Genomic DNA, 26,021 nt, shown 5'->3' with positions numbered 1-26,021 from the left:
AAGCATGTAAAAGGGTGTGGGCCCTGCAGCACTACCTGTAGTTTGCATTGTGCGTTGGAAGGCACAAAGTAAGCAGACGGGAGAGGTCAGGATAGTGCGCAAGGGCATAGAAGGGAGCGGCTCAAGAAAAGAGAAGTGGAAACAAACAGCAAACTAGGCTGGAGAGAGACCTGAGAAAAAGAGATCTGAATTATACGAGAGCCGACCAGAGGAAACACAAATTATGCAGTCAAGTGTCCCACATTTGGGGAAATCGCAGGAGCAGCACACCCAGAGTGCAATGGGTGAGCCTTGCCCTGGGAGAAGCACCTTCCTGATCTTAGTATCTCACTTGGCAGGTAAGTAGGAGATGGGCTAGAGCTGGGGAGGGTCGCTGCTCGGGCAACCCCCTGTCAAGTGAAGGAGATCCAACTGAGGCAGCACAAGGAAACTCTCGAAAGAGGAACAAGGCTAGAGGAAGATCTGAGACAAAGAGATCTGAATTATATGAAAGCCGACCAGTGGAAACACAAATTATGCAGTCAAGTTTCCCACATTTGGGGAAATCACAGGGGCAGCACACCCAGAGTGCAATGGGTGAGCCTTGCCCTGGGAGAAGCACCTTCATGATCATAGTATCTTACCTGGCAGGTAAGTAGGAGTTGGGCTAGAGCTGGGGAGGGTCGCTGCTCAAGCACCCCCCTGTCAAGTGAAGGAGATCCAACTGAGGCAGCACAAGGAAACTCTCGAAAGAGGAACAAGGCTAGAGGAAGATCTGAGACAAAGAAATCTGACTGTTACCAGAGCTGACCAAAGGAAAGCACAAACAGTCCCCCACTACCACAAATAATGCAGTCGAGTTTCCCACATTTGGGGAAATCACAGGGGTCAGTATACCCAGAATGCAATGAATGAACCTCACCCTGGGAGAACAATCTTCATGACCATGGTATCTCCTATGCAAAATAAGTATGATTTGGGATAGGGCTGGGGAGGGCCGCTGCTCAGGCACATCTCTGTCAAGTAAAGGAGATTCAACTGAGGCAGCACAAGGGAACTCTCATCTGGGGACAACAACTGCAGGGAGAACACATATTTTCAGATGAACATGGGAGGGCAGAAGGCTGCCTAATACTGAAGCACCCCCAAACAACAAACCAAATGCAACAACTAGTGCAAGCATTCCTGGGGGAAGGCCTGCAGCAGATGGATTTGCATATGGTGATGTCATCCAAGCAGTGGGTCAAAGTTGGCTTCAACCCTCGTCTGCATATGAAAAGAGAAAAGGGGCGTGCAGGGCATAGCGGCCTTTTGCGGCGCTTGGATGACCCCTAGTTCGCATTAAACACCTCCACCCTCCTTCGGTGTGGGGCTCATGTTGGCAATGCCCCAGCCCTTGAAGCATTCAAGCTGATTTCTTGCAGCAGCTTGGCACTGTAACAGCTCCAGAGCTGCTCTGTAAGGCAAGTAAAAGGGTGTGGGCCCTGCAGCACTACCTGTAGTTCGCATTGTCCGTTGGAAGGCACAAAGTAAGCAGACAGGAGGAGAAGTCAGGATAGTACACAAGGGTATAGAAGGGAGGGGCTCAAAAAAAAAGAAGTGGAAACAGACAGCAAACTAGGCTGGAGAGAGACCTGAGACAAAGAGATCTGAATTAAATGAAAGCCGACCAGGGGAAACACAAATTATGCAGTCAAGTGTCCCACATTTGGGGAAATCACAGGAGCAGCACACCCAGAGTGCAATGGGTGAGCCTTGCCCTGGGAGAAGCACCTTCCTGATCATAGTATCTCACCTGGCAGGTAAGTAGGAGTTGCGCTAGAGCTGGGGAGGGTCGCTGCTCGGGCACCCCCCTGTCAAGTGAAGGAGATCCAACTGAGGAAGCACAAGGGAACTCTCGAAAGAAGAACAAGGCTAGAGGAGGATCTGAGACAAAGAAATCTGACTGTTACCAGAGCTGACCAAAGGAAAGCACAAACAGTCCCCCACTACCACAAATAATGCAGTCGAGTTTCCCACATTTGGGGAAATCACAGGGGTCAGTATACCCAGAATGCAATGAATGAACCTCACCCTGGGAGAACAATCTTCATGACCATGGTATCTCCTATGCAAAATAAGTATGATTTGGGATAGGGCTGGGGAGGGCCGCTGCTCAGGCACATCTCTGTCAAGTAAAGGAGATTCAACTGAGGCAGCACAAGGGAACTCTCATCTGGGGACAACAACTGCAGGGAGAACACATATTTTCAGATGAACATGGGAGGGCAGAAGGCTGCCTAATACTGAAGCACCCCCAAACAACAAACCAAATGCAACAACTAGTGCAAGCATTCCTGGGGGAAGGCCTGCAGCAGATGGATTTGCATATGGTGATGTCATCCAAGCAGTGGGTCAAAGTTGGCTTCAACCCTCGTCTGCATATGAAAAGAGAAAAGGGGCGTGCAGGGCATAGCGGCCTTTTGCGGCGCTTGGATGACCCCTAGTTCGCATTAAACACCTCCACCCTCCTTCGGTGTGGGGCTCATGTTGGCAATGCCCCAGCCCTTGAAGCATTCAAGCTGATTTCTTGCAGCAGCTTGGCACTGTAACAGCTCCAGAGCTGCTCTGTAAGGCAAGTAAAAGGGTGTGGGCCCTGCAGCACTACCTGTAGTTCGCATTGTCCGTTGGAAGGCACAAAGTAAGCAGACAGGAGGAGAAGTCAGGATAGTACACAAGGGTATAGAAGGGAGGGGCTCAAAAAAAAAGAAGTGGAAACAGACAGCAAACTAGGCTGGAGAGAGACCTGAGACAAAGAGATCTGAATTAAATGAAAGCCGACCAGGGGAAACACAAATTATGCAGTCAAGTGTCCCACATTTGGGGAAATCACAGGAGCAGCACACCCAGAGTGCAATGGGTGAGCCTTGCCCTGGGAGAAGCACCTTCCTGATCATAGTATCTCACCTGGCAGGTAAGTAGGAGTTGCGCTAGAGCTGGGGAGGGTCGCTGCTCGGGCACCCCCCTGTCAAGTGAAGGAGATCCAACTGAGGAAGCACAAGGGAACTCTCGAAAGAAGAACAAGGCTAGAGGAGGATCTGAGACAAAGAAATCTGACTGTTACCAGAGCTGACCAAAGGAAAGCACAAACAGTCCCCCACTACCACAAATAATGCAGTCGAGTTTCCCACATTTGGGGAAATCACAGGGGTCAGCATACCCAGAATGCAATGAATGAACCTCACCCTGGAGAACAATCTTCATGACCATGGTATCTCCTATGCAAAATAAGTATGATTTGGGATAGGGCTGGGGAGGGCCGCTGCTCAGGCATATCTCTGTCAAGTAAAGGAGATTCAACTAAGGCTGCACAAGGGAACTCTCATCTGGGGACAACAACTGCAGGGAGAACACATATTTTCAAATGAACATGGGAGGGCAGAAGGCTGCCTAATACTGAAGCACCCCAAACAACAAACCAAATGCAACAACTAGTACAAGCATTTCTGGGGGAAGGTCTGCAGAAGACGGATTTGCATACAGTGATGTCATCCAAGCAGTGGGCCAAAGTTGGCTGGAACCCTCATCTGCATATGAAAAGAGATTAGGGATATGCAGGGCATGGCGGCCTTTTGCGGCGCTTGGATGACCCTTCGTTCGCATTAAACACCCCCACCCTCCTTCGGTGTGGGGCTCATGTTGGCAATGCCCCAGCCCCTGAAGCATTCAAGCTGATTTCTTGCAGCAGCTTGGCACTGTAACAGCTCCAGAGCTGCTCTGTTAGGCAAGTAAAAGGGTGTGGGCCCTGCAGCACTACCTGTAGTTTGCATTGTGCATTGGAAGGCACAAAGTAAGCAGACAGGAGGAGAAGTCAGGATAGTGCACAAGGGTATAGAAGGGAGGGGCTCATAAAAAAAAGAAGTGGAAACAGACAGCAAACTAGGCTGGAGAAAGACCTGAGACAAAGAGATCTGAATTATATGAAAGCCGACCAGTGGAAACACAAATTATGCAGTCAAGTTTCCCACATTTGGGGAAATCACAGGGGCAGCACACCCAGAGTGCAATGGGTGAGCCTTGCCCTGGGAGAAGCACCTTCATGATCATAGTATCTTACCTGGCAGGTAAGTAGGAGTTGGGCTAGAGCTGGGGAGGGTCGCTGCTCAAGCACCCCCCTGTCAAGTGAAGGAGATCCAACTGAGGCAGCACAAGGGAACTCTCGAAAGAGGAACAAGGCTAGAGGAAGATCTGAGACAAAGAAATCTGACTTTTACCAGAGGTGACCAGAGGAAAGCACAAACACAGTCCCCCACTACCACAAATAATGCAGTCGAGTTTCCCACATTTGGGGAAATCACAGGGGTCAGCATACCCAGAATGCAATGAATGAACCTCACCCTGGGAGAACAATCTTCATGACCATGGTATCTCCTATGCAAAATAAGTATGATTTGGGATAGGGCTGGGGAGGGCCGCTGCTCAGGCACATCTCTGTCAAGTAAAGGAGATTCAACTGAGGCAGCACAAGGGAACTCTCATCTGGGGACAACAACTGCAGGGAGAACACATATTTTCAGATGAACATGGGAGGGCAGAAGGCTGCCTAATACTGAAGCACCCCCAAACAACAAACCAAATGCAAGAACTAGTGCAAGCATTCCTGGGGGAAGGCCTGCAGCAGATGGATTTGCATATGGTGATGTCATCCAAGCAGTGGGTCAAAGTTGGCTTCAACCCTCGTCTGCATATGAAAAGAGAAAAGGGGCGTGCAGGGCATAGCGGCCTTTTGCGGCGCTTGGATGACCCCTAGTTCGCATTAAACACCTCCACCCTCCTTCGGTGTGGGGCTCATGTTGGCAATGCCCCAGCCCTTGAAGCATTCAAGCTGATTTCTTGCAGCAGCTTGGCACTGTAACAGCTCCAGAGCTGCTCTGTAAGGCAAGTAAAAGGGTGTGGGCCCTGCAGCACTACCTGTAGTTCGCATTGTCCGTTGGAAGGCACAAAGTAAGCAGACAGGAGGAGAAGTCAGGATAGTGCACAAGGGTATAGAAGGGAGGGGCTCAAAAAAAAAGAAGTGGAAACAGACAGCAAACTAGGCTGGAGAGAGACCTGAGACAAAGAGATCTGAATTAAATGAAAGCCGACCAGTGGAAACACAAATTATGCAGTCAAGTGTCCCACATTTGGGGAAATCACAGGAGCAGCACACCCAGAGTGCAATGGGTGAGCCTTGCCCTGGGAGAAGCACCTTCCTGATCATAGTATCTCACCTGGCAGGTAAGTAGGAGTTGCGCTAGAGCTGGGGAGGGTCGCTGCTCGGGCACCCCCATGTCAAGTGAAGGAGATCCAACTGAGGCAGCACAAGGGAACTCTCGAAAGAAGAACAAGGCTAGAGGAGGATCTGAGACAAAGAAATCTGACTGTTACCAGAGCTGACCAGAGGAAAGCACAAACAGTCCCCCACTACCACAAATAATGCAGTCGAGTTTCCCACATTTGGGGAAATCACAGGGGTCAGCATACCCAGAATGCAATGAATGAACCTCACCCTGGGAGAACAATCTTCATGACCATGGTATCTCCTATGCAAAATAAGTATGATTTGGGATAGGGCTGGGGAGGGCCGCTGCTCAGGCATATCTCTGTCAAGTAAAGGAGATTCAACTGAGGCAGCACAAGGAAACTCTCATCTGGGGACAACAACTGCAGGGAGAACACATATTTTCAAATGAACATGGGAGGGCAGAAGGCTGCCTAATACTGAAGCACCCCCAAACAACAAACCAAATGCAACAACTAGTACAAGCATTCCTGGGGGAAGGTCTGCAGAAGACGGATTTGCATACAGTGATGTCATCCAAGCAGTGGGCCAAAGTTGGCTGGAACCCTCATCTGCATATGAAAAGAGAATAGGGGTATGCAGGGCATGGCGGCCTTTTGCGGCGCTTGGATGACCCTTAGTTCGCATTAAACACCCCCACCCTCCTTCGGTGTGGGGCTCATGTTGGCAATGCCCCAGCCCCTGAAGCATTCAAGCTGATTTCTTGCAGCAGCTTGGCACTGTAACAGCTCCAGAGCTGCTCTGTAAGGCAAGTAAAAGGGTGTGGGCCCTGCAGCACTGCCTGTAGTTTGCATTGTGCATTGGAAGGCACAAAGTAAGCAGACAGGAGGAGAAGTCAGGATAGTGCACAAGGGTATAGAAGGGAGTGGCTCAAAAAAAAAGAAGTGGAAACAGACAGCAAACTAGGCTGGAGAAAGACCTGAGACAAAGAGATCTGAATTATATGAAAGCCGACCAGTGGAAACACAAATTATGCAGTCAAGTTTCCCACATTTGGGGAAATCACAGGGGCAGCACACCCAGAGTGCAATGGGTGAGCCTTGCCCTGGGAGAAGCACCTTCATGATCATAGTATCTTACCTGGCAGGTAAGTAGGAGTTGGGCTAGAGCTGGGGATGGTCGCTGCTCAAGCACCACCCTGTCAAGTGAAGGAGATCCAACTGAGGCAGCACAAGGGAACTCTCAAAAGAGGAACAAGGCTAGAATAAGATCTGAGACAAAGAAATCTGACTTTTACCAGAGGTGACCAGAGGAAAGCACAAACACAGTCCCCCACTACCACAAATAATGCAGTCGAGTTTCCCACATTTGGGGAAATCACAGGGGTCAGCATACCCAGAATGCAATGAATGAACCTCACCCTGGGAGAACAATCTTCATGACCATGGTATCTCCTATGCAAAATAAGTATGATTTGGGATAGGGCTGGGGAGGGCCGCTGCTCAGGCACATCTCTGTCAAGTAAAGGAGATTCAACTGAGGCAGCACAAGGGAACTCTCATCTGGGGACAACAACTGCAGGGAGAACACATATTTTCAGATGAACATGGGAGGGCAGAAGGCTGCCTAATACTGAAGCACCCCCAAACAACAAACCAAATGCAACAACTAGTGCAAGCATTCCTGGGGGAAGGCCTGCAGCAGATGGATTTGCATATGGTGATGTCATCCAAGCAGTGGGTCAAAGTTGGCTTCAACCCTCGTCTGCATCTGAAAAGAGAAAAGGGGTATGCAGGGCATGGCGGCCTTTTGCGGCTTGGATGACCCCTAGTTCGCATTAAACACCTCCACCCTCCTTCGGTGTGGGGCTCATGTTGGCAATGCCCCAGCCCTTGAAGCATTCAAGCTGATTTCTTGCAGCAGCTTGGCACTGTAACAGCTCCAGAGCTGCTCTGTAAGGCAAGTAAAAGGGTGTGGGCCCTGCAGCACTACCTGTAGTTCGCATTGTCCGTTGGAAGGCACAAAGTAAACAGACATGAGGAGAAGTCAGGATAGTGCACAAGGGTATAGAAGGGAGGGGCTCAAAAAAAAAGAAGTGGAAACAGACAGCAAACTAGGCTGGAGAGAGACCTGAGACAAAGAGATCTGAATTAAATGAAAGCCGACCAGGGGAAACACAAATTATGCAGTCAAGTGTCCCACATTTGGGGAAATCACAGGAGCAGCACACCCAGAGTGCAATGGGTGAGCCTTGCCCTGGGAGAAGCACCTTCCTGATCATAGTATCTCACCTGGCAGGTAAGTAGGAGTTGCGCTAGAGCTGGGGAGGGTCGCTGCTCGGGCACCCCCCTGTCAAGTGAAGGAAATCCAACTGAGGCAGCACAAGGGAACTCTCGAAAGAAGAACAAGGCTAGAGGAGGATCTGAGACAAAGAAATCTGACTGTTACCAGAGCTGACCAGAGGAAAGCACAAACAGTCCCCCACTACCACAAATAATGCAGTCGAGTTTCCCACATTTGGGGAAATCACAGGGGTCAGCATACCCAGAATGCAATGAATGAACCTCACCCTGGGAGAACAATCTTCATGACCATGGTATCTCCTATGCAAAATAAGTATGATTTGGGATAGGGCTGGGGAGGGCCGCTGCTCAGGCATATCTCTGTCAAGTAAAGGAGATTCAACTGAGGCAGCACAAGGGAACTCTCATCTGGGGACAACAACTGCAGGGAGAACACATATTTTCAAATGAACATGGGAGGGCAGAAGGCTGCCTAATACTGAAGCACCCCCAAACAACAAACCAAATGCAACAACTAGTACAAGCATTCCTGGGGGAAGGTCTGCAGAAGACGGATTTGCATACAGTGATGTCATCCAAGCAGTGGGCCAAAGTTGGCTGGAACCCTCATCTGCATATGAAAAGAGAATAGGGGTATGCAGGGCATGGCGGTCTTTTGCGGCGCTTGGATGACCCTTAGTTCGCATTAAACACCCCCACCCTCCTTCGGTGTGGGGCTCATGTTGGCAATGCCCCAGCCCCTGAAGCATTCAAGCTGATTTCTTGCAGCAGCTTGGCACTGTAACAGCTCCAGAGCTGCTCTGTAAGGCAAGTAAAAGGGTGTGGGACCTGCAGCACTGCCTGTAGTTTGCATTGTGCATTGGAAGGCACAAAGTAAGCAGACAGGAGGAGAAGTCAGGATAGTGCACAAGGGTATAGAAGGGAGTGGCTCAAAAAAAAAGAAGTGGAAACAGACAGCAAACTAGGCTGGAGAGAGACCTGAGACAAAGAGATCTGAATTATATGAAAGCCGACCAGTGGAAATACAAATTATGCAGTCAAGTTTCCCACATTTGGGAAATCACAGGGGCAGCACACCCAGAGTGCAATGGGTGAGCCTTGCCCTGGGAGAAGCACCTTCATGATCATAGTATCTCACCTGGAAGGTAAGTAGGAGTTGGGCTAGAGCTGGGGAGGGTCGCTGCTCAAGCACTCCCCTGTCAAGTGAAGGAGATCCAACTGAGGCAGCACAAGGGAACTCTCGAAAGAAGAATAAGGCTAGAGGAAGAAATGAGACAAAGAAATCTGACTTTTATCAGAGCTGACCAGAGGAAAACACAAACACAGTCCCCCACTACCACAAATAATGCAGTCGAGTTTCCCACATTTGGGGAAATCACAGGGGTCAGCATACCCAGAATGCAATGAATGAACCTCATCCTGGGAGAACAATCTTCATGACCATGGTATCTCCTATGCAAAATAAGTATGATTTGGGATAGGGCTGGGGAGGGCCGCTGCTCAGGCACAACTCTGTCAAGTAAAGGAGATTCAACTGAGGCAGCACAAGGGAACTCTCATCTGGGGACAACAACTGCAGGGAGAACACATATTTTCAGATGAACATGGGAGGGCAGAAGGCTGCCTAATACTCAAGCACCCCCAAACAACAAACCAAAAGCAACAACTAGTGCAAGCATTCCTGGGGGAAGGCCTGCAGCAGATGGATTTGCATATGGTGATGTCATCCAAGCAGTGGGTAAAAGTTGGCTTCAACCCTCGTCTGCATATGAAAAGAGAAAAGGGGCGTGCAGGGCATGGCGGCCTTTTGCGGCGCTTGGATGACCACTAGTTCGCATTAAACACATCCACCCTCCTTCGGTGTGGGGCTCATGTTGGCTATGCCCCAGCCCCTTAAGCATTCAAGCTGATTTCTTGCAGCAACTGGGCACTGTAACAGCTCCAGAGCTGCTCTGTAAGGCAAGTAAAAGGGTGTGGGCCCTGCAGCACTACCTGTAGTTCGCATTGTGCGTTGGAAGGCACAAAGTAAGCAGACGGGAGAAGTCAGGATAGTGCGCAAGGGCATAGAAGGGAGCGGCTCAAGAAAAGAGAAGTGGAAAAAGACAGCAATCTAGGCTGGAGAGAGACCTGAGACAAAGAGATCTGAATTATACGAGAGCCGACCAGGGGAAACACAAATTATGCAGTCAAGTTTCCCACATTTGGGGAAATCGCAGGAGCAACACACCCAGAGTGCAATGGGTGAGCCTTGCCCTGGGAGAAGCACCTTCATGATCATAGTATCTCACCTGGCAGGTAAGTAGGAGTTGGGCTAGAGCTGGGGAGGGTCGCTGCTCGGGCACCCCCCTGTCAAGTGAAGGAGATCCAACTGAGGCAGCACAAGGGAACTCTCGAAAGAAGAACAAGGCTAGAGGAAGATCTGAGACAAAGAAATCTGACTTTTACCAGAGCTGACTAGAGGAAAGCACAAACACAGTCCCCCACTACCACAAATAATGCAGTCGAGTTTCCCACATTTGGGGAAATCACAGGGGTCAGCATACCCAGAATGCAATGAATGAACCTCACCCTGGGAGAACAACCTTCATGACCATGGTATCTCCTATGCAAAATAAGTATGATTTGGGATAGGGCTGGGGAGGGCCGCTGCTCAGGCACATCTCTGTCAAGTAAAGGAGATTCAACTGAGGCAGCACAAGGGAACTCTCATCTGGGGACAACAACTGCAGGGAGAACACATATTTTCAGATGAACATGGGAGGACAGAAGGCTGCCTAATACTGAAGCACCCCCAAACAACAAACCAAATGCAACAACTAGTGCAAGCATTCCTGGGGGAAGGCCTGCAGCAGATGGATTTGCATATGGTGATGTCATCCAAGCAGTGGGTCAAAGTTGGCTTCAACCCTCGTCTGCATATGAAAAGAGAAAAGGGGCGTGCAGGGCATGGCGGCCTTTTGCGGCGCTTGGATGACCCCTAGTTCGCATTAAACACCTCCACCCTCCTTCGGTGTAGGGCTCATGTTGGCTATGCCCCAGCCCCTTAAGCATTCAAGCTTATTTCTTGCAGCAGCTGGGCACTGTAACAGCTCCAGAGCTGCTCTGTAAGTGCTAAAACACACGAGACGGCTGTCGCCGCCCGGCAAACACACGGCCGGCTTTTAACTGCTGCCGTGATGTAAAGACACATGCAGCGCAATGTGTCCTTACACACGGCACGGTGCTGGCCCAGCTGCCGGGTAACAGCCGGGACTCACCACTGAATAGTCCGGCTGCCGGCCCGTGCTCCTGCCGTCTGTCTGATTCAGTGTATAAGCACTGTCAATGAGTGCTTACACACACAACAGCTATTCGCCGGGAACGATGTGTTTCCTCACCCATACATCACATGGTTTATTGATAAAAACACTACAACCCGCCCACATCAGTGCACTCACTGCAGGCGTAGTTTGGAGAAAATGGCAGAGCTAGATATTGACACTGAGAGACTGATTTCCTTGGTAGAAATCAGACCAGTTTTGTGGGATAAAACTCTTGAAGTTTATAAAGACAGAAATGCCACCAGAAAGGCTTGGCACGAGCTTTGCTGTGATTTGAAAGCTGATTTCAATGAGCTTGCTGAGAATGATAAAGAACTGTTTGGTTAGTATTTGATTTATTGTTTCGATTTATAATACAGTTGTGTCATTTATATATATATATATGTCTATATATCTATGTATATGTGTGTGTTTGTGTTCTTTTCGGACTCAGTACATTTTTCTAATCAACTTTCTATTGGGCCAAACTGGGAATACTTTTTTGTTGTAGTTTTCTGTGTCAAGCAACTGTGCACCAGTGCCGTAACTAGACATTTTAGCGCTGTGTGCAAAAAACAGCATCAGCGGCCCCCACACTTATGTAATATAAGGGCAGTGTGCGCCGCAGCCGTTCCAAAAAATATAGGGTCATGGCTTCATGGGGAAGGTGTGTGGCCACAAAAGAATCCCAATTCATACTACGGTGCACAGTAGTCTCTATTATTTAAATTACACCGCACAGTAGCGCCACTACACCAGGTAGAGCCCCTTTTACACAGTACGGCTGATAGATTCCCCTTTTTACACATTACGGCAGACAGAGGGGGGTCATTCGGATTTGATCGCTCACTAGCAACTTTTGGGTGCGCTGCGATCATAGAGTCGCCGCCTATGGGGGAGTGTATTTTCACTTGGCAAGTGTGGGAACGCCTTTGCAGCTGAGTGGCCCCAAAACAGTTTTTGCAGTTTCTGAGTAGCTCTGGACTTACTCAGCCACTGCGATCACTTTAGTCTTTTTGGTCGTGGAATTGACGTCAGACACCCGCCTTGCAAACGCTTGGACACGCCTGCGTTTTTGCAAACACTCCCAGAAAACGGACAGTTGCCAACCATAAACACCCTCTTCCTGGCAATCACCTTGCGATCGACTGTGCGAATGGATTCTTCGTAAAATCTATCGGCCAGCACCGATCCTCTTTGTACCCGTAGGACGCGCCTGCGCATTGCAGTGCATATGCATGCACAGTTTGGCCAAGTTTTAACATGATCACAGCGCTGCAAAAATTTCCTAGCGATCGAACAACTTGTAATGACCCCTAGAGTCCCCCCTTTTACACATTACGGAAGACAATCCCTGTTTAAGCACATTACGGCAGCCAGTCCCCCTTTTCACACATTCTGGCACACAGGATTTCCCTTTTTCCACATTACGGCAGCCAGTCCACCTTTCATACATTAGGTAAACAGGAGAGAGAGATAGATAGATAGATAGATAGATAGATAGATAGATAGATAGATAGATAGATAGATAGATAGAAAGATAGATAGATAGACAGACAAATAGCAGCGCTATGTAATTGGTGGCAGCGTCACATGCAGCTGTCCCTCTCCTTCCGCATTGGCTGGCCGCCGCCGCTGTGAATGCTGGGATGAGGGAGGCGCATCCCAGCATTCACAGCGGCGGCGTCCAGACAATGCAGAAGGAGAGGGACAACTGCAGCAGCGCCACCAACAATTACACTGCGCTGCTGCAGCTCCAGAGTCCCCCTACTCCTCCCCTGCCCCCGGAGCTGCTCCTCTCCGGCGGCAGCACACGCACACAGGCGGCTTGTAGTGACTCATTACAATGCCGCTGATGACTTACCGACGCCGGAATCCCAACAACACAATGACGACAGGGGTGGCGAGCGGAACGCAGCCCCTTGCGGGCTAGCTTCGCTCGCCACACTGCGGGCACGGTGCCTCGCTACGCTCGGCACACTATTATATTCTCCCTCTATGGGTGTCGTGGACACCCACGGAGGGAGAATATGTTGGGATTGTGGCAGTTGGGATTCCGTCGGCGGTATCTTGACCGCATCCCACATATATATATATATATATATATATATATACACACACCAGGGCCGTAACTACGTGTGTGCCAAGGGGGCTTGGCACACAGCGCAGTTGCCCTGAGGGCGCAACGGCCAGCGGCATGTAATGAGTCAAATTGACTCATTACATGCCGCCGAAGTCTGCGCCGTGCGCCCCGCTGTGTAGGGAGAAGAGGACCAGCGCCGGGCAGCGGAGAGAAGGAGGAGGAAGGAGGGGGAGCAGTGAGCCGCAGCAGCGCTATTTGATTGGTAGTAAGCGCCGCTGCAGCATCCCCCTCTCCTCCTGTATTGGCTGCCCGGCGCTGCTAAGGATGCTGGGATGCGGTTTCCCAGCATCCACAGCAGCGCCAGGCAACCAATACAGGAGGAGAGGGGGATGCTGCAGCGGCGCTTACTACCAATCAAATAGCGCTGCTGCGGCTCCCTGCTCCCCCTCTTTCCTCCTCCTTCTCATCTCACACAGCCTGCACCGAGAGGAAGCTGCACGAGGAGCCTGTCAGCGGGGAGAAAGTAAGTATATTCTCTCTCTCTCTCTCTCTCTCTCTTGGTCACCGTCTGCCGCAATGTGTAAAAAGGGGTCCCGTCTGCCGCAATGTGTAAAAATGGGGACTGGCTGCCGCAATGTGTAAAAAGGGGGCCTGGATGCCGCAATGTGTAAAAAGGGGGCCTGGCTGCCGCAATGTGTAAAAAGGGGGACTGGCTGCCGCAATGTGTAAAAAGGGGGACTGGCTGCTGTAATGTGTAAAAAGGGGGACGCTGTCTATTGTAATGTATAAAAGGGGCGCTACTGTGCAGCGAAATTTGAATAATGTAGATTACTGTGCACCGTAGTATGAATTGCTATTATTTTGTGGCCACGCACCCTTCCCCTTTAAGCCACGCCCCTATAAATTTTTTGCGCACCTTAGGCGTGCACTGCCCCTATCTTACATTGGGGGGGGCGCCACTATCGTTTCTTGCACACAGCGCTAAAATGCCTAGTTACGGCACTGACACACACATACACACACACACACACACAATGTACATCCACCGTTACTCCCACTAAAGTCCGTACCGGCCAGGTGCTCACCCAGGTAAGATACCTCACAAATACACTACGAACTCGGGTGCCACTCAAGGGTCTCTGCAGTTAGTACAACAGACAGTGGATCTTGTAAATCAACGTTTTGATTTAATGACTAAATCGTCATCAGGATGTGAAACTGAGGCCGATTTAGACATGAAATGGAAACGTTGATCTACAAGATCTACTGTCTGTCGGACTAACTGTGCAGACCCTTTAGTGGCACCAGACTTCGTTGTGTGTGTGTGTATATATATATTATAAGGGCACGGTCGTGCCCTTATATTAAGGCTGAATCGAACAAACGGAATTCTCCCATAGGGAACTTCTGAGATGGGGGCATGGTGTTTGAGGGGCTACACCTCAAAACTGATTGGACGTACTGAGCTCAAATTTGGCATGGGAGCGTAGAATCGTCACCTGCTGCTGCATGCCAAATTTCAGGGCAAAATAATAAAAAATGAGGAATTGGGAGTAACCTAAAGTTCCAACTGTCAGTTTTTTTCTGCCACTCCCTCAGTGGCTTTTTGACATGGTTTTCCTATAGAGTGAATGAGGATATTTTTGGGAAGGCATAACTTAGGATAGAGGACGAATTAAGACTTGGGGTTTGTTTTATTAGATAGAGTATGTCCCAGTGTAGTGCCTTTTGGGGTTGTGGTTTTTGAGAAAGTTATAGTTTTTTTTTAATTAAGTAAAATATGCCCCATTATAAAGATAGGGCTTTTCAATTTGTTGCGGCTGCGCAGTGGCCGCCAGCAGGGGGTGTACAAACAGTAGCTTCAAATGGGTGTACAAATATGGCTGACATCTGCACAGAAGCGGACATCGGATCTGCGATCCTCCTCGCAGCCAGAACACTCTGCCGGTCCCCTCCTTAAATTGACGCTTGGCCAGCAATAAGGTATCCGGGGGGTGGGGGGAAAGGGGCAGTAAGTGAGCGGCGCGGGTGGCTCATTTATACACCGGGCGCCCTGTGCGGCGGTGTAATATTGCCCCCCGCCGCCGCGTGTGCTGACCTGGGAGGGGAATGCTGGCACAGGAGTGCAGACTACCTCTCTGGCTAATGGGTGATGAGAGGTATCTGCAGTGCATGAGCGGCTCCCCGGCCCTGCTGCTAGTACGGTGTGAGTGCGGCCAGGCAGAGGTGTCAGTGTGGAATCGCCAGCGAGTCACCCAGCGACCCGTCAGAGCAGCGGAGGAGGGATGCGGCGTCATACACCCAGCAGCAGCATCTCCGTCCTCACAGCCGCTGCCCGGACACCGCACACACAGCTGCTGCCCGCTCCTTGCTGCTGGACACTATTGGGGAGGGCCTGGCATGTGCCAGCGGCGGCTGCCCGGGGATATATACTGTGCACCGGTCCCTGGGCTGGGAGTCTCTGTGCTGCACTTGCACAGTGTGAGGAGGACACAGAGGGAAGGGGGTTTTATATCCACACACACAGGAGACACGCTGAACCGCACCATCAGGAGGATCCCACCACCACAGTCCAGAGAAGCCTGTGTGTGTGTGTGTCCGTGTCCCCTCCCCCTTCACCTCCCCCTTCATCTCCTCCCCCCCCCTCCTCTCCCCCTCCCTGCTGTTTGTCCGGCCTCCCTCCCCTCCCCTCCCCTGCTGTGTGTCCGGCCACCCCCCCCCCGCCCGCCCGCCCCTGCTGTGTGTCCGCCCCCCCCCCGCCCGCCCCTGCTGTGTGTCCGGTCACCCCCCCCCTCCTCCCCTGCTGTGTGTCCGGTCACCCTCCCCTCCCCTGCTGTGTGTCCGGCCACCCCCCCCCCCGCCCCTGCTGTGTGTCCGGCCACCCCCCACTTCTCCCCTGCTGTGTGTCCGGCCACCCCCCCCTCCTCCCGCTGTGTCCGGCCACCCCCTACCACCTTCCCTCCCTGCCGTGTGTCCGGTCACCCTCCCCTCCCTGCCGTGTGTCCGGTCACCCTCCCCTCCCTGCCGTGTGTCCGGTCACCCTCCCCTCCCTGCTGTGTGTCCGGCCGCCCTCCCCTCCACTGCTGTGTGTCCGGCCACCCTCCCCTGCTGTGTGTCCGGCCACCCCCCCCCTCCTCCCCTGCTGTGTGTCCGGCCACCCCCCCCTCCTCCCCTGCTGTGTGTCCGGCCACCCACCCTCCTCCCCTGCTGTGTGTCCGGCCACCCCCCCCTCCTCCCCTGCTGTGTGTCCGGCCACCCCCCCCTCCTCCCCTGCTGTGTGTCCGGCCACCCCCCCCCCTCCTCCCATGCTGTGTGTCCGGCCACCCCCCACTCCTCCCCTGCTGTGTGTCCGGCCACCCTCCCCCGCCCCTGCTGTGTGTCCGGCCACCCCCCCTCCTCCCCTGCTGTGTGTCCGGCCACACCCCCCCCCTCCTCCCGCTGTGTCCGGCCACCCCCTACCACCTTCCCTCCCTGCCGTGTGTCCGGTCACCCTCCCTTCCCTGCCGTGTGTCCGGTCGCCCTCCCCTCCCTGCTGTGTGTCCGGCCGCCCTCCCCTCCACTGCTGTGTGTCCGGCCACCCCCCCTCCTCCCGCTGTGTCCGGCCACCCCCTACCACCTTCCCTCCCTGCCGTGTGTCCGGTCACCCTCCCCTCCCTGCTGTGTGTCCGGCCGCCCTCCCCTCCCCTGCTGTGTGTCCAGCAACCCCCCCCCTCCTCCTCCTCTCTGCTGTGTGTCCGGCCGCCCCCCCCCTTCCCTCCCTGCTGTGTGTCCGGCCACCCCCCCTCCCTGCTGTGTGTCCTGCCACCCCCCCCCCCCAGACACGCCTGACGCACACGCATATGCAGCGCCTGACACACACGCAGCACCTGACACACACACACACAGACGCAGCACCTGACACTCACACGGACCTGACACACACGCACACACACGCAGCGCCTGACACACACACACACAGACACGCAGCGCATTTGACACACACAGACACGCAGCACATTTGACACACACAGACACGCAGCGCATTTGACACACACAGACACGCAGCGCATTTGACACACACAGACACACAGCGCATTTGACACACACACACACGCAGCACCTGACACACGCACACCTGACAGACGCACTCACACGCTGCACCTGACATACACACACGCAGCACCTGACACACACGCAGACACGCAGCACCTGACACGCACACACACAGCACCTGACACGCACACACGCAGCACCTGACACACACGCAGCACCTGGCACACACGCAGCACCTGGCACACGCAGCACCTGACACGCAGCGCCTGACACGCGCAGACACGCAGCGCCTGACACGCGCAGACACGCAGCGCCTGATACGCGCAGACACGCAGCGCCTGACACGCGCAGACACGCAGCGCCTGACACGCGCAGACACGCAGCGCCTGACACGCGCAGACACGCAGCGCCTGACACGCGCAGACACGCCGCACCTGACACGCGCAGACACGCAGCACCTGACACACACACACAGACATGCAGCACCTGACACACACATGCAGCACCTGACAGACACACACACACAGACATGCAGCACCTGACACACCCACACACAGACATGCAGCACCTGACACACCCACACATATACAGACATGCAGCACCTGACACACCCACACACATACAGACATGCAGCAACTGACACACACACACACACACATACAGACATGCAGCACCTGACACACCCACACACATACAGACATGCAGCACCTGACACACCCACACACATACAGACATGCAGCAACTGACACACCCACACACATACAGACATGCAGCAACTGACACACCCACACACATACAGACATGCAGCAACTGACACACACACATACAGATATGCAGCACCTGACACACACACACACAGGCAGCACCTGTCACACAAATATACATGTGGCATTTAACGCACACACGCACAGCACCTGACACACAATCATATACACTCAGAGCATCTAACACACACATACACACGCAGCACCTGCCACTCACACATATATACACATGCAGCACCTGCCACTCCCACATACATGAACAGCACCTAACACACACATATATACATGCAGCACCTGACACACACATACACGCGCAGCACCTGACAGTCACACACATACAGATGCGACACCTGACACAAACACATACACGCTCAACACCTGACACCCACGTGGCAGCTGACGCATACAAATGCAGCACCTGAGATACACACATATACACGTGCAGCACCTGAGACACACACATACACGTACAGCACCTGACATACACACACACATGTATGTACAGGCGCGGCTCCAGGCACACACATACATACATGCGTACGTACGTACGTACGTACGTACACACACGGCACTTGACACACACACACACACACACGTACACGCGCGGCACCTGACACACACACGTACGTACACGTGTGGCACCTGACACACACACACACGTATGCACACGTGTGGCTCCTGACACACACACACACGCATGGATCCTGACACACACACATATACTTACACGCGCGGCTCCTGACAACCACACGCATGTACACGCGCGGCACCTGACACATACACGCGTGTACGTACACACATGCACAGCACCTGACATACACACATGTAGGTACGTGCCACCTGACACACACACGTACACGCACGACACTTGACACACACGTACGTGCACGCACGGCACTGACACGTACGTACGTACGTACGTACGTACGTACGTACGCGCACGGCACCTGACACACACGTACATACTAGTGATGAGTGGGTTCGGTTCGTCAGAATCCGAACCCCCGAACTTCACCCATTTTACAAGGGTATGAGGCAGGTTCGAACCTTCCCGCCTTGCTCGGCTAACCCGAGCGCGCCCTAACGTCATCATCCCGCTGTCGGATTCTCGCGAGATTCGGATGTCTGCATTCGTGGAAAGGGGTCCTATGTGTAAACATGGGACCCCTTTCAGTCCGTGTGGTCCGGGTGTTCGGTTTGTTGTTTTGCCAAGTACGTGGATTTAATCTGGAACCTGGATCAGGTGAGTATAATTATCTTTTATTTTCATGTACCTGTGGATTCTACTTGGAGAAGAGGACCGACTGCTTCGTGTCAACATAGGTAAGTATGTGTGTGTCGGCAGGTGTGAAATAAAGTTTTACTTTCACGGTGTCTGTGTCCTGTTTTTATTTGGGTATTTTTTCCCCAGTAGAACTACAGGTACCAGCGGGCCCGTTTTTCTCCTGCATGCTGGTACTTGTGGTTCTCCAAGTACCAGCTTGCGGGGGAGGCTTGCTGGGACTTGTAGTACTACTGGAAAAAACAATATTCTTTCAATTTTCTCAAGGCTATCAGCCTCCCATCCGCAGCCCTTGGATGGGGGGGACAGCCTCGGGCTTCACCCCTGGCCCTTGGGTGGCTGGGGGGGGGGACCCCTTGATTGAAGGGGTCCCCACTCCCCCAGGGTACCCCGGCCAGGGGTGACTAGTTGGATATTTAATGCCACGGCAGCAGGGCACTGTATAAAAGTGACCCCCGGCTGTGGCATTATCTGTCCAGCTAGTGGAGCCCGATGCTGGTGTAAAAAATACGGGGGACCCCTACTCTTTTTGTCCCCCGTATTTTTTTGCACCAGCACCAGGCGCAGAGCCCGGTGCTTGTTTTAAAAATACGGGGGATCCCCTGTCCGTTTTTCCCCCGGATTTTTAGAACCAGGAGCGGCTCGAAGAGCCCGAGGCTGGTTATGCTTTGGAGGGGGGACACCACGCAATTTTTTTTCCGTTTTTTTCACATTCCATAAAAAAAAAAAAATCTTTTAAAAAATATATAAATAATACTTGTGCCTCCAAAAAAGACAAACCAAGTACCTAATCCAGGCATTCCCAACCGCGGTCCTCAAGGCACACCAACAGTGCAGGTTTTAGTGATATCCAGGCTGCAGCACAGATGGTTAAATCAAAATAACTGAGCTACTAATTAAGTCACCTGTGCTGAAGCCTGGATATCACTAAAACCTGCACTGTTAGTGTGCCTTGAGGGCCGCGGTTGGGAATGCCTGACCTAATCCCTTCTAATATAAATAGATATGCTATTACCAAAAAAAAAAAAACAGCAAAAAAACAACATGTTTTTAAATTTTTTTATTAGATTCCGCCAGCAAAGTGTGGTGGATTGAAAATGACGAATTTACTGTTTAAAAGCACTGTTGTCGAATTTACAAACTTCAATTGAATATACTTTTGTCGAATTGCCGCATTTGTACCATTGCAGAAAAGTAGAATTTGTCAAATGTCGAATTTTAAAAAAAATAGAATTTTGAAAGCCTGTAAGAATAGGCCCCGCCCCCTTCTTCACATCAGCCGTCCCCTTCTACCCCTGTACCTTGCTCTCTCCCGTCTGTAGGACTAGGCCCCGCCCCCTTCTTACCCTCCAGTGACTGCTCTCTCCTGACAAGTGGACCAGGCCTGCTCCCTACACGCTGCTGGTGTCTTCATTGTTACTTGGTCTGGAGCTCCGCTGGGGAGAGAACTCACGTGAGCTCATTAAGAATGAGGAACTGGGATGTTTTAATTTTATTGTGAGTAGTGTAGTGTGGTGATGTAGTATGTTGTATGGGGGGTATAGTGTAATTATGAAGTGCAGCATATGGGAGGGCTATAGCATAGTGATGTAGTGTGGCATATGGGGGGTGGTAGCGCATAGGCGTGCGCACAGGCACTCCCTAATGTCCAGCACCGCTGCACGCCACGCTTGCTGTAGCACAGTGATCGCTGAGTGTGTGATCGGTGGAGCCTAGCCTGCAGCTCATTTCCGTACCTCCCACCACCGCTGCGCCCGCCCCCCCCCCCCTGCCTGCTGCTAATACTATGCTGAGTGCATTCGTCGGCGGCCTCACTGGGGGGACTGGCGTCACCTTGCAATGTGACGTGGTGATGTCCGCCCATGCTCTACTCCCGCCCACCTGTGCTTTCCTCCCGCTGCGGTCTCTCAGTCCTAGTGTGCAGCGGCAGCCACACCACTGGCAGTGTTCCTCTAGGAGGGACTGGGAGCCGCCAGCAGACACATTCTGCTGAGACTTACTTGTCAGTGCGGGTTCCGGATGGCAGGCGGCGGGTGGGAGGGAGGGCAGACGGGGAGCAGGTGTCACAAGGAGTGTGTGGGTAACTAATTCACAATACTTCCGCTCAACGTGGCACTGCTGGTCCTTCATCTCCCATGTCTCTTCACCAGGTGGCGGGCGGCCTGGAAATGAAGTGATGTGTTGTGCAGCAGTCAGTGTGAAGTGACTGTGAGTAACACTGGTGGTGCTGATGATGCTGCTGCAGAATCGGGAAGCAATTAATTCATAAATATAATGTACTCTATCAGTGTATTATACATACATAAACATGTACATACGTGTATTTGTGTATACATGTTTATACATGAGTGTGTGTGTGTGTGTGTGTGTGTGTGTGTGTGTGTATATATATATATATATATATATATGACTTGGGGTTTGTTTTATTAGATAGAGCATGTCCCAGTGAAGTGCCTTTTGGGGTTGTGGTTTTTCAGAAAGTTACAGGGTTTTTTTAATTAAGAGAAATATGCCCCATTACAGAGATGGGGCATTTCAATTTTTTGCGCCTGCGCAGTGGCCGCCAGCAGGGGGTGTACTACAGGGCCTTCACTTGAGAGCCGCAATATGGCCGCCTTCTCCCCGGTTATTCTGTAAATAGGAAAATAACCTCACAGGTTCACATAGGGCAGAGTTGCCACTACTAGTGCAGGGCTGTAACATACAGTACTAAGGAAAAGCCATATTCTAAAGCGGCACGTGACCTCACCCCTCTCAGAGACACCAGGGCGCAGCACACTGTATGGGGTACACTTGGTACACACACCTGTTAGCTCAGGGCAGCACTATAGGACCCTCCTGTAATGCTGTGCTGGCGGCATGTAGTGATCAGGGCACTGGGAGACTGGCTGGCTGGTCTCCGTCTCTGCTGCCTATAGAACTTCCACCTCTGTTATATATCAGGGCTGCTCTCCTGTGTGTTCTCTTCCTCTCCTACCTCACACTGGAACTGGCCGCCCAGAGAACGAGAGGGCAGCGGCTGACAGAGAGGGTGCAGCAATCTGTGTGGGCAGAGCCCTTCACAGCAAGGTGTCCTTATGCTGTGCCCCGTGTAGTCACTGTGATCAATAAAGACTCTCACCCTGGTATGCTCTCTATTTATTATTTATTTTTTTACACTGCGGCATGCTCGAGGGAAGGGAGCAGGCACCCCCCCACCCCACCGCCACTACTCCGCCAGCATCACTGCAGAGCCGGTCAGTGTTCCGTCGGCAATGAGCAGTAGGCAGCCACCAGCAACAACAGTCAGGAAGCTGTTACTCCCGGCAGCAGTAGCGTCAAGCTGCAATTCAGCCAGCGGCACGATGATCCGGGAGACAGTGGCAGCACAGGGAAGCAGTACCCCCTCCAATCGCAGCACCAACCAGGAGACTGAGGCAGCAACCTACCCCCAGCAGCAGCACCACCCTGATGATAGGTAAGATGCATTTTGGTGTCACAAGAAGGTGGCCGGAGTAGTGGCTGGCTGTGGTCACACCCCGGGGAAAAGTGATAGGGATTTCAGTGTTCCCTTGAGCAGTGATTGGATGTGTAGCTGTATGGAGGCTATGTATGTATAGATGTGAGCGGCAGTGTGCGGATGTATGGGGGCGGCAGTGTGCGGTTGTAAGAGTGCGGCAGTGTGCGGTTGTAAGAGTGCGGCAGTGTGCGGTTGTAAGAGTGCGGCAGTGTGCGGTTGTAAGAGTGCGGCAGTGTGCGGATGGATGTAAGAGTGCGGCAGTGTGCGGATGGATGTATGAGAGCGGCAGTGTACGGCTGTATAACTGCGTCGGTATGCGGCTGTATAACCGCGTCGGTGTGCGGCTGTATGAGAGCAGCAGTGTGCGGATGTATGAGAGCGGGGTTGTACGGCTGTATGAGAGCGGCAGTGTGCGGATGTATGAGAGCGGCAGTGTGCGGATGTATGAGAGCGGCAGTGTGCGGATGTATGAGAGCGGCAGTGTACGGCTGTATAACTGCGTCGGTATGCGGCTGTATAACCGCGTCGGTGTGCGGCTGTATGAGAGCAGCAGTGTGCGGATGTATGAGAGCGGGGTTGTACGGCTGTATGAGAGCGGCAGTGTGCGGATGTATGAGAGCGGCAGTGTGCGGATGTATGAGAGCGGCAGTGTGCGGATGTATGAGAGCGGCAGTGTGCGGATGTATGAGAGCGGCAGTGTGCGGCTGTATAACTGCGTTGGTGTGTGGATGTATGAGTGCGGTGGTGTGTGGATGTATGAGAGCGGCAGTGTGCGGATGTGTGAGAGCGGCAGTGTGCGGATGTGTGAGAGCGGCAGTGTGCGGATGTGTGAGAGCGGCAGTGTGCGGATGTATGAGAGCGGCAGTGTGCGGACGTATGAGAGCGGGGTTGTTCGGATGTATGAGAGCGGCAGTGTATGGATGTATGAGAGCAGCAGTGTACAGTTGTGTGAGAGCGGCAGTGTGCGGATGTATGAGAGCTGGGTTGTACGGATGTATGAGAGCGGCAGTGTGCGGATATATGAGAGCGGCAGTTTACAGCTGTATGAGAGCGGCGGTGTGCGGCTGTATGAGAGCGGCAGTGTGCGGATGTATGAGAGCGGCGGTGTGCGGATGTATGAGAGCGGCGGTGTGCGGATGTATGAGAGCGGCGGTGTGCGGATGTATGAGAGCGGCGGTGTGCGGATGTATGAGAGCGGCGGTGTGCGGATGTATGAGAGCGGCGGTGTGTGGATGTATGAGAGCGGCAGTGTATGGATGGCAGCGTCATAGGGAGGGATGTCAGAATGCTGTTATAGGATTCCTAATACAAAATGGAATCCCTATAGTGGGCGGGGCTGACACCATGGCACCACGTTGGGCTTGATGGGCAGGTAGTGCAGCAAGCACACCCAAATTGGCGTCTGACGTCGCCTGCAGTCCACACTGTTGTGAGGAGTCCGAGTTAATTTTGACTGTGTAGTGCACTCACAGAGGACCTACCGCCCGTCCCCTCCTCGCATCTGAGCAGCAGGTCAGGCTCTTATTTTCTTTTTAATCAGGAGAGGCCGAGTGAACTGTGAGCAGGGGGGCAGAGCTACATGGGACCCAGAGGGGCTGCTGTCCTGTCAGAGAGGGAGAGGAAGAGAGAGATGAAGCTACTGCAGATCCCCAGTGTTACAAACCTGCAGCGGCCGCGGCGGCCGCGCTTGTCCCTACGGGTGGTCTGGTCTGCCCGGCGCCTCGTTCCCCCTGGCGGTCTCCGGATTCAGTAGCGGGTCGGCGCTGCTCCCCGGCGGCTTCCCGGAAGCAGGGACGCCGCCATCGCAAGTGAGGGCAAGCAGGCGGAGCAGGTCTGACGTCACCTGCCTGCTCCGTCAATCAGGCTGGGGCGGGGAGTTTAAAAGCGGATACCAGGCAGAGATCCGGTGCCTGAGTATCTTCGTTTCTCCTTCGGAAGCTGTGATTCCAGAGCTCCCTCGTCCTGTGCCTCCAAGCGTCCTGTGCCTCCAAGCATCCTGTACCTCCAAGCATCCCGTGCCTCCAAGCACCTCCGTGCCTCCAAGCACCTCCGTGCCTCCAAGCACCTCCGTGCCTCCAAGCACCCCGTGCCTCCAAGCACCTCGTGCCTCCAAGCACCTCCGTGCCTCCAAGCACCTCCGTGCCTCCAAGCACCTCGTGCCTCCAAGCACCTCCGTGCCTCCAAGTACCTCCGTGCCTCCAAGTACCCTCGTGCCTTCAAGCACCTCCGTGCCTCCAAGCACCTCGTGCCTCCAAGCACCTCCGTGCCTCCAAGCACCTCCGTGCCTCCAAGCACCTCGTGCCTCCAAGCATCTCCGTACCTCCAGGGGCCTCCTAGCACGCCCTGTACTTCCAGCACCTCAGAACCCCAATACCGCGGAGCCTCCGACATCACGGTACCTCTAATATCTCAGTACCCCAGCCTTCAGTATTTCTACGAGTCTTGTCTTACAGGAGACCGTCAAGAACTCCTCTGTGCCTCCCGCCTGCCGACGTAGTCCTGCATGAGGAAGACCTACATCCGGCCATCCCTACTGCGACCCAGTGGCGGTTCCTCTTCCCGGTCATCGGAAGAAGCCCCGAGTCCACAACACTCCCAAACCAGGTCAGTGATAGTATACTCAGGCCTAATGGACTCGGGGATTCGGAACACGGACTCGAGTGCCATCCAGAACCTGGCTTCCCGAGTACAAAGTCAGGAGGCGGCGCAAGGCCAGGTGATGCAGTACCTCCAGCAGTTGTCCGGACGTCTGGATCAGATCCAGGCGTCTCTGGCCTCAGTAATTCCGGCTCCTGCTCCAGTGGTCGCACCAGTTGTCGTTGCCAGTAATGTTCAACCATCGGCTGGTATCACTCCACGTCTTCAGTTGCCTACTCCGTCCCGCTATAATGGGAATCCCAAAAATTGCCGCGGTTTCTTGAACCAATGCGAGGTACATTTCGAGCTACTTGCACACAACTTTCCTACAGACCGGTCCAAGGTAGCATATATCATTTCTTTATTGGAAGGTTCTGCTCTGGATTGGGTGTCTCCACTATGGGAACGGTCCGATCCCATGGTTTCCAACTATACCAACTTCATCTCGTCCTTTCGAAGGATTTTCGACGAACCCGGCAGAATGACCACGGCTTCTTCCGATTTGCTCCATGTTCGGCAAGGCGCCCGTTCCGTGGGCCAGTATGTGGTTCATTTCCAGACCATTGCTTCCGAACTACGCTGGAATAATGACGCCCTGAGAGCTGCCTTCTGGAACGGTCTTTCCGACCGGCTGAAAGATGAGCTGGTTACTAGAGATCTGCCGGATCCATTAGAAGATTTGATTTCTCTGTGCGTCAAGGTGGATCTTCGGATGCAAGAGCGTGGAAGAGAACGTAGCCATTCAGATCGTCCCAGGCTCCGGAATCCTACTCCTAGGCCGGTGGCCTCACCTAGCTCAGATGAGCCCATGCAAATTAACCGCTCCCGACTGTCTCCAGAAGAACGACAGCGTCGTCGTGAGGGTAAACTCTGCCTTTACTGT

The 26,021-nt window shown here is 52.8% G+C and overlaps 19 non-coding genes across 19 annotated transcripts; all 19 read right to left on the bottom strand.

Moving 5' to 3' along the window:
- Positions 1 to 183: 183 nt before the first annotated feature.
- Positions 184 to 346, bottom strand: LOC134998004 (U1 spliceosomal RNA). The gene has a single exon (XR_010200372.1). It is a non-coding gene; the product is annotated as a U1 spliceosomal RNA (small nuclear RNA).
- Positions 347 to 475: 129 nt separating this feature from the next.
- On the bottom strand, positions 476 to 638 carry LOC134997978 (U1 spliceosomal RNA). The gene has a single exon (XR_010200345.1). It is a non-coding gene; the product is annotated as a U1 spliceosomal RNA (small nuclear RNA).
- A 152-nt stretch (positions 639 to 790) lies between these two features.
- On the bottom strand, positions 791 to 952 carry LOC134997861 (U1 spliceosomal RNA). Its single transcript, XR_010200236.1, has one exon. It is a non-coding gene; the product is annotated as a U1 spliceosomal RNA (small nuclear RNA).
- A 674-nt stretch (positions 953 to 1,626) lies between these two features.
- Positions 1,627 to 1,789, bottom strand: LOC134997961 (U1 spliceosomal RNA). The gene has a single exon (XR_010200331.1). It is a non-coding gene; the product is annotated as a U1 spliceosomal RNA (small nuclear RNA).
- A 152-nt stretch (positions 1,790 to 1,941) lies between these two features.
- LOC134997860 (U1 spliceosomal RNA) lies at positions 1,942 to 2,103 on the bottom strand. Its single transcript, XR_010200235.1, has one exon. It is a non-coding gene; the product is annotated as a U1 spliceosomal RNA (small nuclear RNA).
- Positions 2,104 to 2,777: 674 nt separating this feature from the next.
- On the bottom strand, positions 2,778 to 2,940 carry LOC134997960 (U1 spliceosomal RNA). Its single transcript, XR_010200330.1, has one exon. It is a non-coding gene; the product is annotated as a U1 spliceosomal RNA (small nuclear RNA).
- Positions 2,941 to 3,092: 152 nt separating this feature from the next.
- On the bottom strand, positions 3,093 to 3,253 carry LOC134997892 (U1 spliceosomal RNA). Its single transcript, XR_010200264.1, has one exon. It is a non-coding gene; the product is annotated as a U1 spliceosomal RNA (small nuclear RNA).
- A 674-nt stretch (positions 3,254 to 3,927) lies between these two features.
- LOC134997977 (U1 spliceosomal RNA) lies at positions 3,928 to 4,090 on the bottom strand. Its single transcript, XR_010200344.1, has one exon. It is a non-coding gene; the product is annotated as a U1 spliceosomal RNA (small nuclear RNA).
- A 152-nt stretch (positions 4,091 to 4,242) lies between these two features.
- Positions 4,243 to 4,406, bottom strand: LOC134998037 (U1 spliceosomal RNA). The gene has a single exon (XR_010200402.1). It is a non-coding gene; the product is annotated as a U1 spliceosomal RNA (small nuclear RNA).
- Positions 4,407 to 5,080: 674 nt separating this feature from the next.
- On the bottom strand, positions 5,081 to 5,243 carry LOC134997954 (U1 spliceosomal RNA). Its single transcript, XR_010200324.1, has one exon. It is a non-coding gene; the product is annotated as a U1 spliceosomal RNA (small nuclear RNA).
- A 152-nt stretch (positions 5,244 to 5,395) lies between these two features.
- On the bottom strand, positions 5,396 to 5,557 carry LOC134997852 (U1 spliceosomal RNA). The gene has a single exon (XR_010200228.1). It is a non-coding gene; the product is annotated as a U1 spliceosomal RNA (small nuclear RNA).
- A 674-nt stretch (positions 5,558 to 6,231) lies between these two features.
- On the bottom strand, positions 6,232 to 6,394 carry LOC134997976 (U1 spliceosomal RNA). The gene has a single exon (XR_010200343.1). It is a non-coding gene; the product is annotated as a U1 spliceosomal RNA (small nuclear RNA).
- Positions 6,395 to 6,546: 152 nt separating this feature from the next.
- Positions 6,547 to 6,710, bottom strand: LOC134998036 (U1 spliceosomal RNA). Its single transcript, XR_010200401.1, has one exon. It is a non-coding gene; the product is annotated as a U1 spliceosomal RNA (small nuclear RNA).
- A 672-nt stretch (positions 6,711 to 7,382) lies between these two features.
- On the bottom strand, positions 7,383 to 7,545 carry LOC134997959 (U1 spliceosomal RNA). Its single transcript, XR_010200329.1, has one exon. It is a non-coding gene; the product is annotated as a U1 spliceosomal RNA (small nuclear RNA).
- A 152-nt stretch (positions 7,546 to 7,697) lies between these two features.
- On the bottom strand, positions 7,698 to 7,859 carry LOC134997851 (U1 spliceosomal RNA). Its single transcript, XR_010200227.1, has one exon. It is a non-coding gene; the product is annotated as a U1 spliceosomal RNA (small nuclear RNA).
- A 674-nt stretch (positions 7,860 to 8,533) lies between these two features.
- On the bottom strand, positions 8,534 to 8,695 carry LOC134998011 (U1 spliceosomal RNA). Its single transcript, XR_010200378.1, has one exon. It is a non-coding gene; the product is annotated as a U1 spliceosomal RNA (small nuclear RNA).
- A 152-nt stretch (positions 8,696 to 8,847) lies between these two features.
- LOC134997835 (U1 spliceosomal RNA) lies at positions 8,848 to 9,011 on the bottom strand. Its single transcript, XR_010200211.1, has one exon. It is a non-coding gene; the product is annotated as a U1 spliceosomal RNA (small nuclear RNA).
- Positions 9,012 to 9,682: 671 nt separating this feature from the next.
- Positions 9,683 to 9,845, bottom strand: LOC134997943 (U1 spliceosomal RNA). The gene has a single exon (XR_010200314.1). It is a non-coding gene; the product is annotated as a U1 spliceosomal RNA (small nuclear RNA).
- Positions 9,846 to 9,997: 152 nt separating this feature from the next.
- On the bottom strand, positions 9,998 to 10,161 carry LOC134998024 (U1 spliceosomal RNA). The gene has a single exon (XR_010200389.1). It is a non-coding gene; the product is annotated as a U1 spliceosomal RNA (small nuclear RNA).
- Between the last annotated feature and the right edge of the window lie 15,860 nt (positions 10,162 to 26,021).

This window comes from Pseudophryne corroboree, unplaced genomic scaffold, assembly GCF_028390025.1.
Source record: "Pseudophryne corroboree isolate aPseCor3 unplaced genomic scaffold, aPseCor3.hap2 scaffold_147, whole genome shotgun sequence".
NCBI classification, from domain to species: Eukaryota; Metazoa; Chordata; class Amphibia; order Anura; family Myobatrachidae; genus Pseudophryne; species Pseudophryne corroboree.
This window is presented reverse-complemented; position numbering and strand designations above follow the sequence as displayed.